Below are 15,168 nucleotides of genomic sequence, written 5' to 3' on the forward strand. Positions count from 1 at the left end.
TGAAAAGGGTGTACACAGTAATCCGTAGTGGCCAGAATGCGTTTAACACGAGGGTCACGAGAAAGGCAGCCTAACATGGTCAGCCATGTGTGCCAGGGTGCCATTCCGCAAGACATGGCTGTCCTCGCTAGCAAGATGACTTTCAGGATCCTCCTCCTCCTCTTCCTCCTCCACAGCCCATACACGCTAAACAGATGAGAGGCAAGCAGCATGGGTACCCTCTGCAGTGTGCCCAGCTGTCTCTTCCCCCTCCTCCTGCTCCTCCTCCTCCAAAACGCGCTGAGATATAGACATGAGGGTGGTCTGGCTATCAAGCGACAAACTGTCATCCCACGTCTCCTGTTCCAACCGCAAAGCGTCAGCCTTTATGCCTTGCAGCGAACTTCTCAGCAGGCATAGCAGCGGGATGGTAACGCTAATGATTGCAGCGTCGCCGCTCACTATCTGGGTAGACTCCTCAAAGTTTCCAAGGACCTGGCAGATGTCTGCCATCCAGGCCCACTCCTAAGTAAAGAATTGGGGAGGCTGACTACCACTACGCTGCCCATGTTGGAGTTGGTATTCCACTATGGCTCTACGCTGCTCATAGAGCCTGGACAACATGTGCAGTGTAGAACTCCACCGTGTGGGCACGTCGCACAGCAGTTGGTGCTCTGGCAGATTAAACCGATGTTGCAGGGTCCTCAGGGTGGCAGCGTCCGTGGTGGACTTGCGGAAATGTGCGCAGACGTGGCGCACCTTGCCGAGCAGGTCAGACAAGGGCGGGTAGTTTTTCAGAAACCGCTGAACCACCAGATTGAAGATGTGGGCCAGGCATGGCACGTGTGTGAGGCTGCCGAGCTGCAGAGCCGCCACCAGGTTACGGCCGTTGTCACACACGACCATGCCCGGTTGGAGGCTCAGCGGCGAAAGCCAGAGGTCGGTCTGCTCTGTCAGACCCTGCAACAGCTCGGGGGCCGTGTGCCTCTTGTCACCTAGGCTGAGTAGCTTCAGCACGGCCTGCTGACGCTTGCCCACCGCTGTGCTGCCGCGCCGCGCTACGCCGACTGCTGGCGACGTGCTGCTCACGTTTCTTAATTGAGAGATAGAGGTTGCATAGGAGGAGGGTTTAGAGGAGGTGGCATAGACCGCCGCAGATACCAGAACCGAGGAATGACCCGCTATTCTGGGTTTGGGTTGGACGCGTGCGGTCCCAGGCTCTGCCTCGGTCCCAGCCTCCACCAAATTCACCCAATGTGCCATCAGGGAGATATAGTGGCCCTGCCCGCCAGTACTTGTCCACGTGTCCATGGTTAAGTGGACCTTCCCAGTAACGGCGTTGGTGAGGGCATGATTGATGTTGCGGGAGACGTGCTGGTATAGGGCTGGGACAGCACACCGGGAACAATAGTGGCGACTGGGGACCGAGTAGCGTGGGACCGCCGCCACCATCATGTTTTTGAAAGCTTCCGTTTCCACAAGCCTGTACGGCAGCATCTCCAGGCTGATCAATTTGGCAATGTGCACGTTTATTGATTGAGCGTGCGGGTGCGTGGCGGCGTATTTGCGCTTGCACTCCAATGCTTGCGCTAGCGACAACTGGACGCTGCGCTGAGAGACATTGCTGGATGGGGCCAAGGACAGCGGAGGTGAGGGTGTGGGTGCAGGCCAGGAGGCGCTTGTGCCTGTGTCCTGAGAGGGGTGTTGGATCTGAGTGGCAGGTTGGGGCACAGGGGGAGAGGCAGTGGTGCGACCCGGAGGCGGTGAAGGCCTTCATCCCACCTTGTGGGGTGCTTGGCCATCATATGCCTGCGCATGCTGGTGGTGGTGGCTCCCGGCTGATCTTGGCGCGACACAGATTGCACACCACTGTGCCTCGGTCGTACGCGCTCTCACTGAAAAACATCCATAGCTTTGAAGACCTAGGCCTCAGCAGGGTGGCTTGGCACGTGGGGGTGCTTTGGGAAACAGTCGGGGGAGTCTTCGCTCTGGCCCTGCCTCTACCCCTGTCCACCCCACTGCTTCTTCCAAGCTGTCCTGCTGCTGCACTTGCCTCCCCCTCTGAAAACCTGTCCTCAGTTGGCTTAGCAAACCAGGTGGAGTGAGTCACTTCATCGTCCTGCGGCTCTTGCTCCGAATCCGTCCTCCTCACCCACTGAAAGCTCTTGAGACAGTTGCCGGAAGTCCCCAGCCTCATCACCCGGACCCCAGGAACTTTCGAAAGGTTGGGCATCGGTCACGACAAACTCCTCAGGTGAGAGAGGAACCATTTTTTTCCAATCGAGGCAGGGGCCCGAGAACAGTTCCTGGGAGTCTGCCTGCTCATCAGAATGTGTCATTTTCATGGAGTGAGGAGGCCTGGAGGAAGGAGGAGCAGCAGCGAAAGGATTCTGAGTTGCAGCAGTGGACGGTGTAGAAGACTGGGTGGTCGATTCATCACTGGCTGCATTTTCTGCCATCCACGACAGGACCTGCTCACACTGCTCTGTTTGTGATAAAGGTCTACCACGTGGACCCAAAAAATTGTGATATGAAGCTGGGGACCCCAGTAACGTGCCTCTCTCCTAATCCCGCAGCAGCCGGCTGCGATTCACCTGGACCAGGAACTGGGCCTGTGCCCACACCCTCACTTGGACCTCCGCGTTCTCGCCCGCGTCCACGGCCACGTCCTCTAGGCCTACCCCTACCCCTCAGCATGGTGTATTTAGAATAGAGCAGACACAGAGAGGTCTGAATAATTATGCAATTAGTGGCGTGCAGTTGGAGGCTGACAGTGGTTATGTTACGCACACTGCCGTCCACAAAAAGTTATACGCTAGGCTGCAAAAAGGCCTAGCTGGCTAATAGTGAGCCACTACAACTCCCAGCAGCCATGCAGTAAACTGCACACGGTCACAGACAGCCCTAAGTAGGAGTTTTTTTCAGATTTTTTTGAAAAAGCCAACAGGCTATATAGCATGTATATGTCTTTCCCTCTATCAGCGGCTGTGGCCGTACGCTGTGCATGAAGTTGACGGTACGCACAGAGCGGTGTAAAAAATTATGCAATTATTGGCCTGCACTTGAAGGATCACAGTGGTTATGTAACGCACACTTCAGGCCGAAAAAATTATACGCTAGGCTGCAAAAAGGCTTAGCTGGCTAATAGTGAGCCACTACAACTCCCAGCAGCCATGCAGTAAACTGCACACGGTCACAGACAGCCCTAAGTAGGAGTTTTTTTTCAGATTTTTTTGAAAAAGCCAACAGCCTATATAGCATGTATATGTCTTTCCCTCTATCAGCGGCTGCGGGCGTACGCTGTGTGTGAAGTTGACGGGACGCACAGAGCGGTGTAAAAGATTATGCAATTATTGGCCTGCAGTTGGAGGATCACAGCGGTTATGTAACGCACACTGCAGTCCGAAAAAAATTATAAGCAAGGCTGCCAAAAGGCCTAGCTGGGTAATAGTGAGCCACTACAACTCCCAGCAGCTACAACAGTAATGCACTCGATCACAGGTAGCCCTAAGAAGGAGCTTTTTGGGGGTACTTGTTGACAGGATTCTACACTAGCACTGTCCCTGCCTCACCACTACTGCCCCTATACTCTGTATAATTGACTGCAGACTGAGAATGCAATAGTCTGCACAGCCCAAGATGAAAATGGTGCACTACTGCTCCCAGCAGCCACAACAGTAATGCCCACGGTAGGATGTGGCCCTAAGAAGGACCGTTGGGGTTCTTGAAGACGCTAACAGCCTAACACTCTCCCTATAGCAGGAACAGCACTCTCCCTAATCTCTGCCAGCGTGTCTGAGGCGAGCCGCGGGCGGGACCGCTTTAAATACTCGGCGGTCACTTGATCTCACTAGCCACTCACTGCAAGGGGGGTGGGATAGGGCTGGAACGTCACAGGAGGAAGTTGTAATGCCCTCCTTGCATGTCTATTAGCCAGAAAATGGCGCAAAACATGCAGGGAAGGAAATGGAATTGACTCGAGTACCGCGTGGTGCTCGTCTCGAGTAACGAGCATCTCGAGTGCCCTAATACTCGAGCGAGCATCAAGCTCGGACGAGTACGTTCGCTCATCTCTCATAATTACGTGAACCAACTTGTGCAGGAACCAACAAGAGGAAAGGCCATTCAGGACCTAGTAGTAACTAACAAACCGAACCGAATAAAGGGGGTACAGGTTGAGGTGCACTTGGGGAACAGCGACCACAATATAATCAACTTCCAGCTGTCATTCAATAAGAAGCCTTATCAGGGAGCGACAAACAAACTAAACTTTGGTAAAGCAAAATTTGATCAGCTCAGAATTACTATCTGTAACATTAAATGGGACAATATCCTCAAAAATAACAGTACGGAGGACAAATGGGAAAAGTTTAAAAGGATCCTAATCACCTCATGTGAGCAGTTCATACCCTTTAAAAATAAAAGAAACTCAACTAAAAGGAAACCAATGTGGCTCGACAAGACGGTAAGAGGGGCAATAAACGAAAAAAAGAAAGCGTTCAAACTACTAAAGCAATAAGGCAGCGGAGAAGAGCTAAAATCGTACAGGGTTTCTGAGAGACACCATTGATGAGTACCTCAAGGAGAACAAGGGAATAACTCCTCACCAGCATGGATTCATGAAGGGTCGCTCATGTCAGACAAATCTGATCAGTTTCTACGATGAAGTAAGCTCTAGGCTGGACCTGGGAGAATCTATTGATCTCATATATCTGGACTTCTCTAAAGCATTTGACACCGTGCCACATAATAGGCTAATATTAGAGATGAGCGAACGTGTCCGTAACGGACACATCCGCACCCGGACACCGGCTTTAGCGAACACTGGAGTGTTCGCGCGTAAGTGTCCGGGTGCCGCCGGGGGGCGGGGAGATGCGCGGCGGCGCGGGCGGCAGTAGCGGGGAACAGGGGGGAGCCCTCTCTCTCTCCCTCTCCCCCCCGCTCCCCGCCGCACCCCCCCGCGCTGCCACGGCGGCCCCCGAACTTTTTCGCCCGAACACCGAGGTGTTCGCTAAGTTCGGTGTTCGGGCGAAAAAGGGGCGGGGCCGAACGTGTTCGCTCATCTCTAGCTAATATACAAAATGAGGCAGCTCGGATTGGGTGAAAACGTGTGTATCTGGGTAAAGAATTGGCTCAATGATAGAAAGCAGAGGGTGGTAATAAATGGTTCGTACTCTGATTGGGTCATAGTCACTAGTGGGGTGCCACAGGGTTCAGTATTAGGCCCAATTCTGTTCAATATATTTATCAACCACCTGATAGAGGGCCTGATAGAAGGTTATGCACATGGGCAGCAAAAACGGATGTTACCAATATACACTTAATGGGGTACCGCTAGGGAAAAGTGATATGGAAAAAGACCTGGGGGTACTAGTGGATTGCAGACTAAACTGGAGTAACCAATGCCAGTCACCTCTGACCTCTTGTCCAAGTACTAGTGGCACCTCTGTGACACTAATCCGCTCCCCCAAGTAACACTGGTCTCTGCAGTAAATATTTAATATTTTTGAGAAAAAAATGTATCTTTCTTTTTCCCCCTTACCACTAGACTTCCAAGCAAAACTGCCAGAGAGGGCTGCAGAGGGAAATATGCTGTACATTTTGGTGTGAATTCGCATCCAAATCCGCCATGTGTGAAGTCACTCTTAGCGTGCTTTGTGTTAATAGAGGTGATACTCCTTCTTGGGGCTTCAATCTTTTACCACTTAGGGACATACCCATTTCATGTCCTATGGATCAAGCCATTTTCATTGTTGCATTGCAAGAGCCAAAACCCGTTGATATATCTGAATGAGGGCTTGTGTTTTGGGGGAGAAGTATTTTTAATGGCACCACTTTGAGGTACATATAATGTGCTGTATTAACTTTTATTTTTTTTGGGGGGGGGGGGGAACTACCCCCCCCCCCAGAAATTATTCCATTATGATTGGGGTTTGCCCGTACGGCACTCAATAGCTTTTTTATTTTAATATGAAGTTTATATGAATTTTATTTTTTACTACATTTGTGCAATAAAAACACGTTTTTAAGATTGCGTTCACACGCGTGTGTTTTTGTGCGTACATACGTCCGCACCTAGGTACGAGCAAAAACACGCGTGAACACAGCTGCGTGCTCGTTGTCAATGGAGCCGTGGCTGCTGCCGATGTCTCCATTGAAAACAGTGCTCTGCCGTCCCTCTGCATTCTTTTCAGGGAAGGGCTTTACATATAAGTCCTTCCCTGAAAAAGAAACATTTTAGTGCAAAACCAAAAAAAAAACGTAATGTACCTCTCCGCCGCTGCCGTGACCCCGCGGGCATGAAGAACACATCTGCCGCAGATGGTAGATGTTTCCTTCACCCCCGCTAGTTGAAAGAATTCCCTGCTGCTACATCTGCCACATCTGTGGCAGATGCAGCAGAGGAATTCCTTAATTCTCAACCGCAGCTGCGGTAGAGAATCCTGCTGCCGGCATCCCGTCAATGGCTTTTCAGGGAAGGGGTTTATAAGCGCTTCCCTGAAAAGCCATTTAAAATTGTTGAAAAAAAAAAAATCAATACTCACCTCCCTTCAGCTGCCGGGGCTCAGCCCGACTTCTGGCGCTGTCCCTGGCTCTGTAGTTCTGAGTTATCAGCAGCTGGGGATTTAAAATCCCCGCCAGCTGGTAGCTCTAATTGTGATTGGCTGAAGTGCTTTAGCCAATCACAATCAGAGCTATCAGCAGGCGGTGATTTTAAATCCCCGGCTGCTAATAGCTCAGCAGCACTACAGAGCCGGGGACAGCGGCAGAAGTCGCCGCTGAGCCCCGGCAGCTATCAGTGGCTTTGCAGGGAAGGGCTTCATAAATCAAACAATTGCTTGAGTACAACTAATAGTTAGGTGATTAGGGGTGGTACCCACCCTATTTAAACAGGCATTGAGTCACTACTGACCAGGTCTGTCAGTCTTTATCGGGTCTATGTGCCCTATGATTGTGCGTTACTACTGAGCTCTTGAACACACTAACTATTTATTAGACAATCATTGTGTTCTAGATATTACTGTCCTGATGAAGCAGTGATCGTATGGCGCTGCAGAAACGCTTTGACAGTTGAACACATGATAGATTGACATCTGGCTGTTTACTATCATTACAGCTAGATGGTGACAGCTAAATATCTAGCTGGTTACCATTAATATTAGCCAGATAGTGTTTCCTATTGTCTCCCAATCACCATATGGTGTGACTATTGGGAGCCATAAAAGACATTATACCATGCAACCTATGCAAACCACAGCTTCATCATAGATCAATGTAGATCCTCTGATATATGGAGATGTATATATTGTAGTCTATGAAGAAATAACCTGTGTAAGGGATCAGAGCTGGAACAAGGGATATGGAGCAATTCACTGACCCATTTAGCTCCGTAAATTTATTACTCAGAGTACGGACGATACAGTGATATCCATATCGAATTGGCAGAAGCTTAGGCTATTGTTAGCACCCACTGGTGATCATTACAATAGTGATCGGCCTGCTTCATGTGTATACTTCCTCTATCTCCAGAGAGTGTATCACCATCTTTCTGTTCCCAGCTCTCTTCAACTCTTTGATGGGCAGACTTTTAGATCTCTTATAGACAGTGCATTTTCCTGTACTAGGGCAAATATAAGCCAGTAGATATATAAGCTGGCAAGCTATGCATTAGCGCCTAATAATTGCATACATACTGCACTGTGGCCTTAACTAGGGCCCTGGATACACTATAGATATAGGCCGAGGCAATATCCCATTAGACCCTCTATCTATATTGTTTGTCTCTTTATGTGTTTTTGTTGTCTGTTTAGTGGGTCCCGTTAGGAATTTTTATTTTAAATTATTTATATCAATAAAAGTTATATTTTAATTGTCAGGTTCCCTGCAGTGTCAGATTTATTAATACTGGTTTAAATTTAGACAACTTGAATTAAGCATTTAAGCATTTAAATACTGATGCCAAATCCTTAGGTTAGATCATCAATGTAGTGGCCCAGAGTTGGGCACTACAAAAGACATTGTGGTAACTTCCCGTTAAATGTGTGTCTATGACTGTAAGACCTCATGTCCACGGGGAAAAACGGGCCCACGCGGATTCCCCATGCAGAATCTGACAGCGGGCCCTCCTGCCCCACAGACATGAGGCTGAGAAATTAGATTATACTTACCTGTCCGGAAGCTGCAGGTCTCCCCATGTTGCGGTCAGTTCTTTTTTTCTTGGTTCGGGGATGTGCTCGACACGCTGGCAGCGTGCCACGTGCATGTACTGCACCTTTTTTTATTTAGCTCCTGCTTTCCCGCGGTCCCGTGGCACAGCACAAATACAGCTACGGGTGTGCCGCGGGACTGGATGGCTTCCATAGGTTTCAATGGAAGCAGCGGGAGCCATCTGTGCGGGAAACCTGCACAAAATGGAGTATGCTGTGGGTGTTTTTCCGCACATGTGATCCACGCGCCAGGGAAAAATGACATCACTATAGGTGGCACCAGCTGACAGTGCAATTGGTAGTAAGTTTGGCGTTTAACCATGAAGTCGGATAGAATACAGTGGTTAGCGTGTTTTTGTCGTGACATCAGTCCGTATACAGGCCTAAGCCTAATAATAAAAATGGTAAAAATGATGTTCAGTGGTGGAAAGGGACTCCGGGAGACAGGATAAGGACCCCTGTCCATGAGCGAGGCGGAATATCGCTAGGGGGAGAGCTGTCAGATCACCGCTGTGAGCCTATCTGACAGATAGGCTCACCGTGGAGAATCGTGGCATGCCGCGATTTGAGTCCCGCAAGCGGAGAATTTCTATGATTCTCCACACGTGGACAGGAAGCTGCACTTTCCCTAGCAACGGTATGGAAAGCGTGCACCGTGTCACCCGCGGCTGGATCATCATCGTGAATAACGCAATGCACAATCGCCCGTGGACAGGATTCAATAATGGTGCAAATAGTATAACCATTTATTTCTAGGAGAATTTTTCATTAAAGGCATCACATTGTTTGAGCATTGCTGTTTTTAGGTAGATATTGCAGGTCAATAGCAGGAACAAATTTGTACACTTCACTGAGATACTTACATAATTTCCCGTACACCATGCTTTATTTTTCTGTTTTTCTCTCTCTCTTGCCTTAGTTACTATTACTTTTAGGCCATTTTTTTGTTTGCTTTGTCTGTTCCTTTTCTCTATTCTTCTTGTCTGAACGAAAATCCTGATTTCTATGCATTTTTCTCCTTTCTCCTCAAATCTTGTTCATCTTAGGTACTCACACTTTTCTTTCTATCCACCGCACTGGCTTCTCCGTCCTTGTTACTTCTCTCAGATCTCCATTTCTCAGCACTCTCCTCAACTCCTCCTACTCTACCTATTTAACTGACTACTCCCAACCAACCCATATGGGGGGCTTATCCTCCAATATCATGTTATATCTACAGAACAAGAAGTGTCGGCCTCTTATGAGACTCAGTGGTGACTGTGAAAACTGCAAGACTTCAGAGCTTTTTTTAAATATAGAGTGACATGACAAATTAAAACAATAACTAAAACGTCTTAAAAAGTATGTTCCACATAAAAAGTGGGCAATTTAGGCCGCCTGCAGATCGGTGGGTCGGATCCGGCAGCGAGAATTCTCGCCGCAGGACCCGACCCGAGCGCCTGCAGGGACCAGCGCGTACTCACCAGCGACCCGCAGCTCCGGCTCTTTCATGGCAAATCTCATTTGTGCTGCATTGCACTGCAAACACAGCGGTTTTGCCGCAGTGCGGATATGCAACGGCAATCCGCGGCAAAACCACGGCAAATCCGGACTGTGTGAACCCAGGCTAAAGGTCTTTACATGGGGTGATTATAGCCTGAATTATCGCTGGAAACAATTAATTCAGGTGATAGTTGTCCTGTGCACAAGCGACCGCTGACAGGGCACTGAGTAACAGATTGCTCCCTTTTTGGACATTTTTAGCAGAACTAAAAACCAAGCGACTGTCAGGCCGTGTGAACAGGCAGTCATTTATCTTTGAACTGCCTGTTTACTGTGGATATGGAGGCAGGTTGGCCTGAAAGATCTCTGTCCCGCCTCCATTCACAGTAGAACTACAGCTCCTGTATAAAACACAGGAATGTTAGACAGGCAATAGTTGGTGGGACAGTGGAAATGCAAGTTTAGCTTTTAGGATTGTGGATCTTTTCTTATGCACATACTAGAAATATAGAAAAATTGCCATACAGAACGTATTTACCTCTATATTACACCATTCCCTCCCCTTATAAAGGTATATGCACAAGCCTGCAGCAGGACCATGATGCAAAAATGCAATTGGCAACCATGGCAGACATGGCCACAGTTGCCAAACATTGCAGTTTCATGGCCTGTATAACTCAGCTGTGTTTAGGATATGATCTATAAAGTATGAAGAAATACATATCAACTGCAAATTGCAAATAGTTTCCTCTAGTCTTGAACAATAACTTTCAAGTGCAAAAGATATCAAATACTATTAATGCCTTCTAGATTCAACACTGTCAACAAGCTTGCTGACTGTTTCCAATGACAATCGGTAAAAGTCTTCTACTAGGAAGGTGAGTGACAACTAGAGATGAGCGAGCACCAAAATGCTCGGGTGCTCGTTACTCGGGACGAAATTATCGTGATGCTCGAGGGTTCGTTTCGCGTAACGAACCCCATTGAAGTCAATGGGCGACTCGAGCATTTTTGTATATCGCCGATGCTCGCTAAGGTTTCCATTTGTGAAAATCAGGGCAATTCAAGAAAGTGATGGGAACGACACAGCAACGGATAGGGCAGGCGAGGGGCTACATGTTGGGCTGCATCTCAAGTTCCCAGTTCCCACTATTAAGCCACAATAGCGGCAAGAGTGGGCCCCCCCCAACAACTTTTACTTCTGAAAAGCCCTCATTAGCAATGCATACCTTAGCTGAGCACCACACTACCTCCAACAAAGCACAATCACTGCCTGCATGACACTCCGCTGCCACTTCTCCTGGGTTACATGCTGCCCAACCCCCCCCCCTGCACGACCCAGTGTCCACAGCGCACACCAAATTGTCCCTGCGCAGCCTTCAGCTGCCCTCATGCCATGCCACCCTCATGTCTATTTATAAGTGCGTCTGCCATGAGGAGGAACAGCAGGCACACACTGCAGAGGGTTGGCACGGCTAGGCAGCGACCCTCTTTAAAAGGGGCGGGGCGATAGTCCACAATGCTGTACAGAAGCAATGAGAAATATAATCCTGTGCCACCGCCATCAGGAGCTGCACACGTGGGCATAGCAATGGGGAACCTATGTGCCACACACTATTCATTCTGTCAAGGTGTCTGCATGCCCCAGTCAGACCGCGGTTTTTTATAAATAGTCACAGGCAGGTACAACGCCGCAATGGGAATTCCGTGTGCACCCACAGCTTGGGTGGCTCCCTGGAACCCACCGGCTGTACATAAATGTATCCCATTGCAGTGCCCTGGACAGCAGAGCTAACGTCAGATTAAATGCAGGTGGGCTTCGGCCCATACTGCATGCCCCAACCGGACCGGGGTTTTTAATTCATAGACACAGGCAGGTACAACTCCCTATTGTGAAGTCCCTGTGGACTGACAGCATGGGTGGCTCCCAGGAAGCCACCGGCGGCACATAAATATATCCCATAGCATTGCCCATCACAGCTGAGGTAATGTCATGTTTAATGCAGGTGGGCTTCGGCCCACACTGCATGCCCCAGTCAGACTGGGGTTCTTTAGAAGTGGACACATGTAGTTACAACTCCGTGTGGACCGACAGCATGGGTGGCTCCCCGGAACCCACCGGCGGTACATAAATATATCCCATTGCAGTGCCCAGCACAGCTGATGTAACGTCAGCTGTAATGCAGGTGGGCAAAAATTTAATTAGATTACACTGTAGGCGAGGGCCCCAAAAAATTGGTGTACCAACAGTACTAATGTACCTCAGAAAAATTGCCCATGCCCAACCAAGAGGGCCGGTGAAACCCATTAATCGCTTTGGTTAATGTGGCTTAATTGGTAACTAGGCCTGGAGGCAGCCCAGTTAAAATAAAAATTGGTTCAGGTGCAAGTTTCAACGCTTTAATGAGCATTGAAACGTATAAAAACAGTTTCGAAAAATTATATGACTGAGCCTTGTGGGCCTAAGAAAAATTGCCCGTTCGGCGTGATTACGTGAGGTTTCAGGAGGAGGAGCAGGAGGAGGAGGAGGAATATTATACACAGATTGATGAAGCTAAAAGGTCCACGTTTTTGATGGTGATAGAGAACAATGCTTCCATCCACGGGTGCAGCCTACGTATTGCTTAGGTATCGCTGCTGTCCGCTGGTGAAGAAGAGAAGTCTGGGGAAATCCAGGCTTTGTTCATCTTGATGAGTGTAAGCCTGCCGGCACTGTCGGTTGACAGGCGGGTACGCTTATCCGTGATGATTCCCCCAGCCGCACTAAACACCCTCTCTGACAAGACGCTAGCCGCAGGACAAGCAAGCACCTCCAGGGCATACAGCGCGAGTTCAGGCCTCGTGTCCAGCTTCGACACCCAGTAGTTGTAGGGGGCAGAGGCGTCACCGAGGACGGTCGTGCGATCGGCTACGTACTCCCTCACCATCCTTTTACAGTGCTCCCGCCAACTCAGCCTTGACTGGGGAGCGGTGACACAGTCTTGCTGGGGAGCCATAAAGCTGGCAAAGGCCTTGGAGAATGTTCCCCTGCCTGCGCTGTACATGCTGCCTGATCTCTGTGCCTCCCCTGCTACCTGACCCTCGGAACTGTGCCTTCTGCCACTAGCGCTGTCGGATGGGAAGTTTACCATCAGTTTGTCCACCAGCGCCCTGTGGTACACCGAGTAATCCGTAGTGGCCAGAATGCGTGTAACGCGAGGGTCACGAGAAAGGCATCCTAACATGAAGTCAGCCATGTGTGCCAGGGTACCTGTACGCAACACATGGCTGTCCTCACTAGGAAGATCACTTTCAGGATCCTCCTCCTCCTCCTCCTCCTCTGGCCATACACGCTGAAAGGATGACAGGCAAGCAGCATGTGTACCCTCAGCAGTGGGCCAAGCTGTCTCTTCCCCCTCCTCCTCATACTCCTCCCCCTCCTCCTCCTCCTCAACGCGCTGAGATATAGACATGAGGGTGCTCTGACTATCCAGCGACATACTGTCTTCCCACGCCTCCGTTTCCGAGTGCAAAGGGTCTGCTTTTATGCTTTGCAGGGAACTTCTCAAGAGGCATAGCAGAGGAATGGTGACGCTAATGATTGCAGCATCCCCGCTCACCATCTGGGTAGACTCCTCAAAGTTTCCAAGGACCTGGCAGATGGCTGCCAACCAGGCCCACTCTTCTGTAAAGAATTGAGGAGGCTGACCCCCACTACGCCGCCCATGTTGGAGTTGGTATTCCACTATAGCTCTATGCTGCTCATAGAGCCTGGCCACATGTGGAGCGTAGAGTTCCACCGTGTGGGCACGTCGCACAGCAGTCGGTGCACTGGCAGATTAAACCGATGTTGCAGGGTCCGCAGGGTGGCAGCGTCCGTCTTGGAGTTGCGGAAATATGCGCTGACCCGGCGCAGCTTTCCGAGCAGGTATGACAAGTGTGGGTAGCTTTTCAGAAAGCGCTGAACCACCAAATTAAAGACATGGGCCAGGCATGGCACGTGCGTGAGGCTGCCGAGCTGCAGAGCCGCCACCAGGTTACGGCCGTTGTCACACACGACCATGCCCGGTTGGAGGCTCAGCGGCGCAAGCCAGCAGTCGGTCTGCTCTGTCAGACCCTGCAGCAGTTCGTGGGCCGTGTGCCTCTTCTCTCCTAAGCTGAGTAGTTTCAGTACGGCCTGATGACGCTTGCCCACCGCTGTGCTGCCACGCCGCGCGACACCGACTGCTGGCGACGTGCTGCTGCTGCTGACACATCTTGATTGCGAGACAGAGGTTGCGTTGGAGGAGGAGGAGAAGGGTGGTTTAGTGGAGGAAGCATACACCGCCGCAGATACCAGCACCGAGCTGGGGCCTGCAATTCTGGGGGTGGGTAGGACGTGAGCGGTCCCAGGCTCTGACTCGGTCCCAGCCTCCACTAAATTCACCCAATGTGCCGTCAGGGAGATATAGTGGCCCTGCCCGCCTGTGCTTGTCCACGTGTCCGTTGTTAAGTGGACCTTGGCAGTAACCGCGTTGGTGAGGGCGCGTACAATGTTGCGGGAGACGTGGTCGTGCAGGGCTGGGACGGCACATCGGGAAAAGTAGTGGCAACTGGGAACCGAGTAGCGCGGGGCCGCCGCCACCATCATGCTTTTGAAAGCCTCCGTTTCCACAAGCCTGTACGGCAGCATCTCCAGGCTGATCAATTTGGCAATGTGCACGTTTAACGCTTGAGCGTGCGGGTGCGTGGTGGCGTACTTGCGCTTGCACTCAAACAGTGGCGCTAGCGACGTCTGGACGCTGCGCTGAGAGACATTGCTGGATGGGGCCGAGGACAGCAGAGGTGAGGGTGTGGGTGCAGGCCAGGAGACGGTAGTGCCTGTGTCCTCAGAGGGGGGTTGGATCTCAGTGGCAGGTTGGGGCACAGGGGGAGAGGCTGTGGTGCAAACCGGAGGCGGTGAACGGCCTTCGTCCCACCTTGTGGGGTGCTTGGGCATCATATGCCTGCGCATGCTGGTGGTGGTGGCTCCCCGGCTGATCTTGGCACGACAAAGGTTGCACACCACAGTTCTTCAGTCGTCAGGCGTCTCTGTGAAAAACTGCCACACCGTAGAGCACCTTGACCTCTGCAGGGTGGCATGGCGCGAGGGGGCACTTTGGGAAACAGTTGGTGGATTATTCGGTCTGGCCCTGCCTCTACCCCTGGCCACTGCACTGGCTCGGCCTGTGCCCACACCCTGACTTGGGCCTCAGCGTCCTCGCCCGCGTCCACGTCCTCTAGGCCTACCCCTACCCCTCAGCATGGTGTATTACCAGTAGTGCAGAAACAGAATGCTGTAATTAAATGTGCCGCTTATTGGCCTGTGGTTGGAGGCTGACTTCGCTTACCGAACGCACAGCAGAGCCAGGAAATAATTTTGCTCAAGCCTGCTGTAACACTTAGCTGGCTGCGTATGAATTAGGAGGACAACTACACCCAGCACAGACCCAGTACACTGAGGACAGTCACAGCCAGCCCAAATAGATTTTTTTTCCCAAAT

Source organism: Eleutherodactylus coqui, chromosome 6 (assembly GCF_035609145.1).
Source record: "Eleutherodactylus coqui strain aEleCoq1 chromosome 6, aEleCoq1.hap1, whole genome shotgun sequence".
NCBI lineage: Eukaryota > Metazoa > Chordata > Amphibia > Anura > Eleutherodactylidae > Eleutherodactylus > Eleutherodactylus coqui.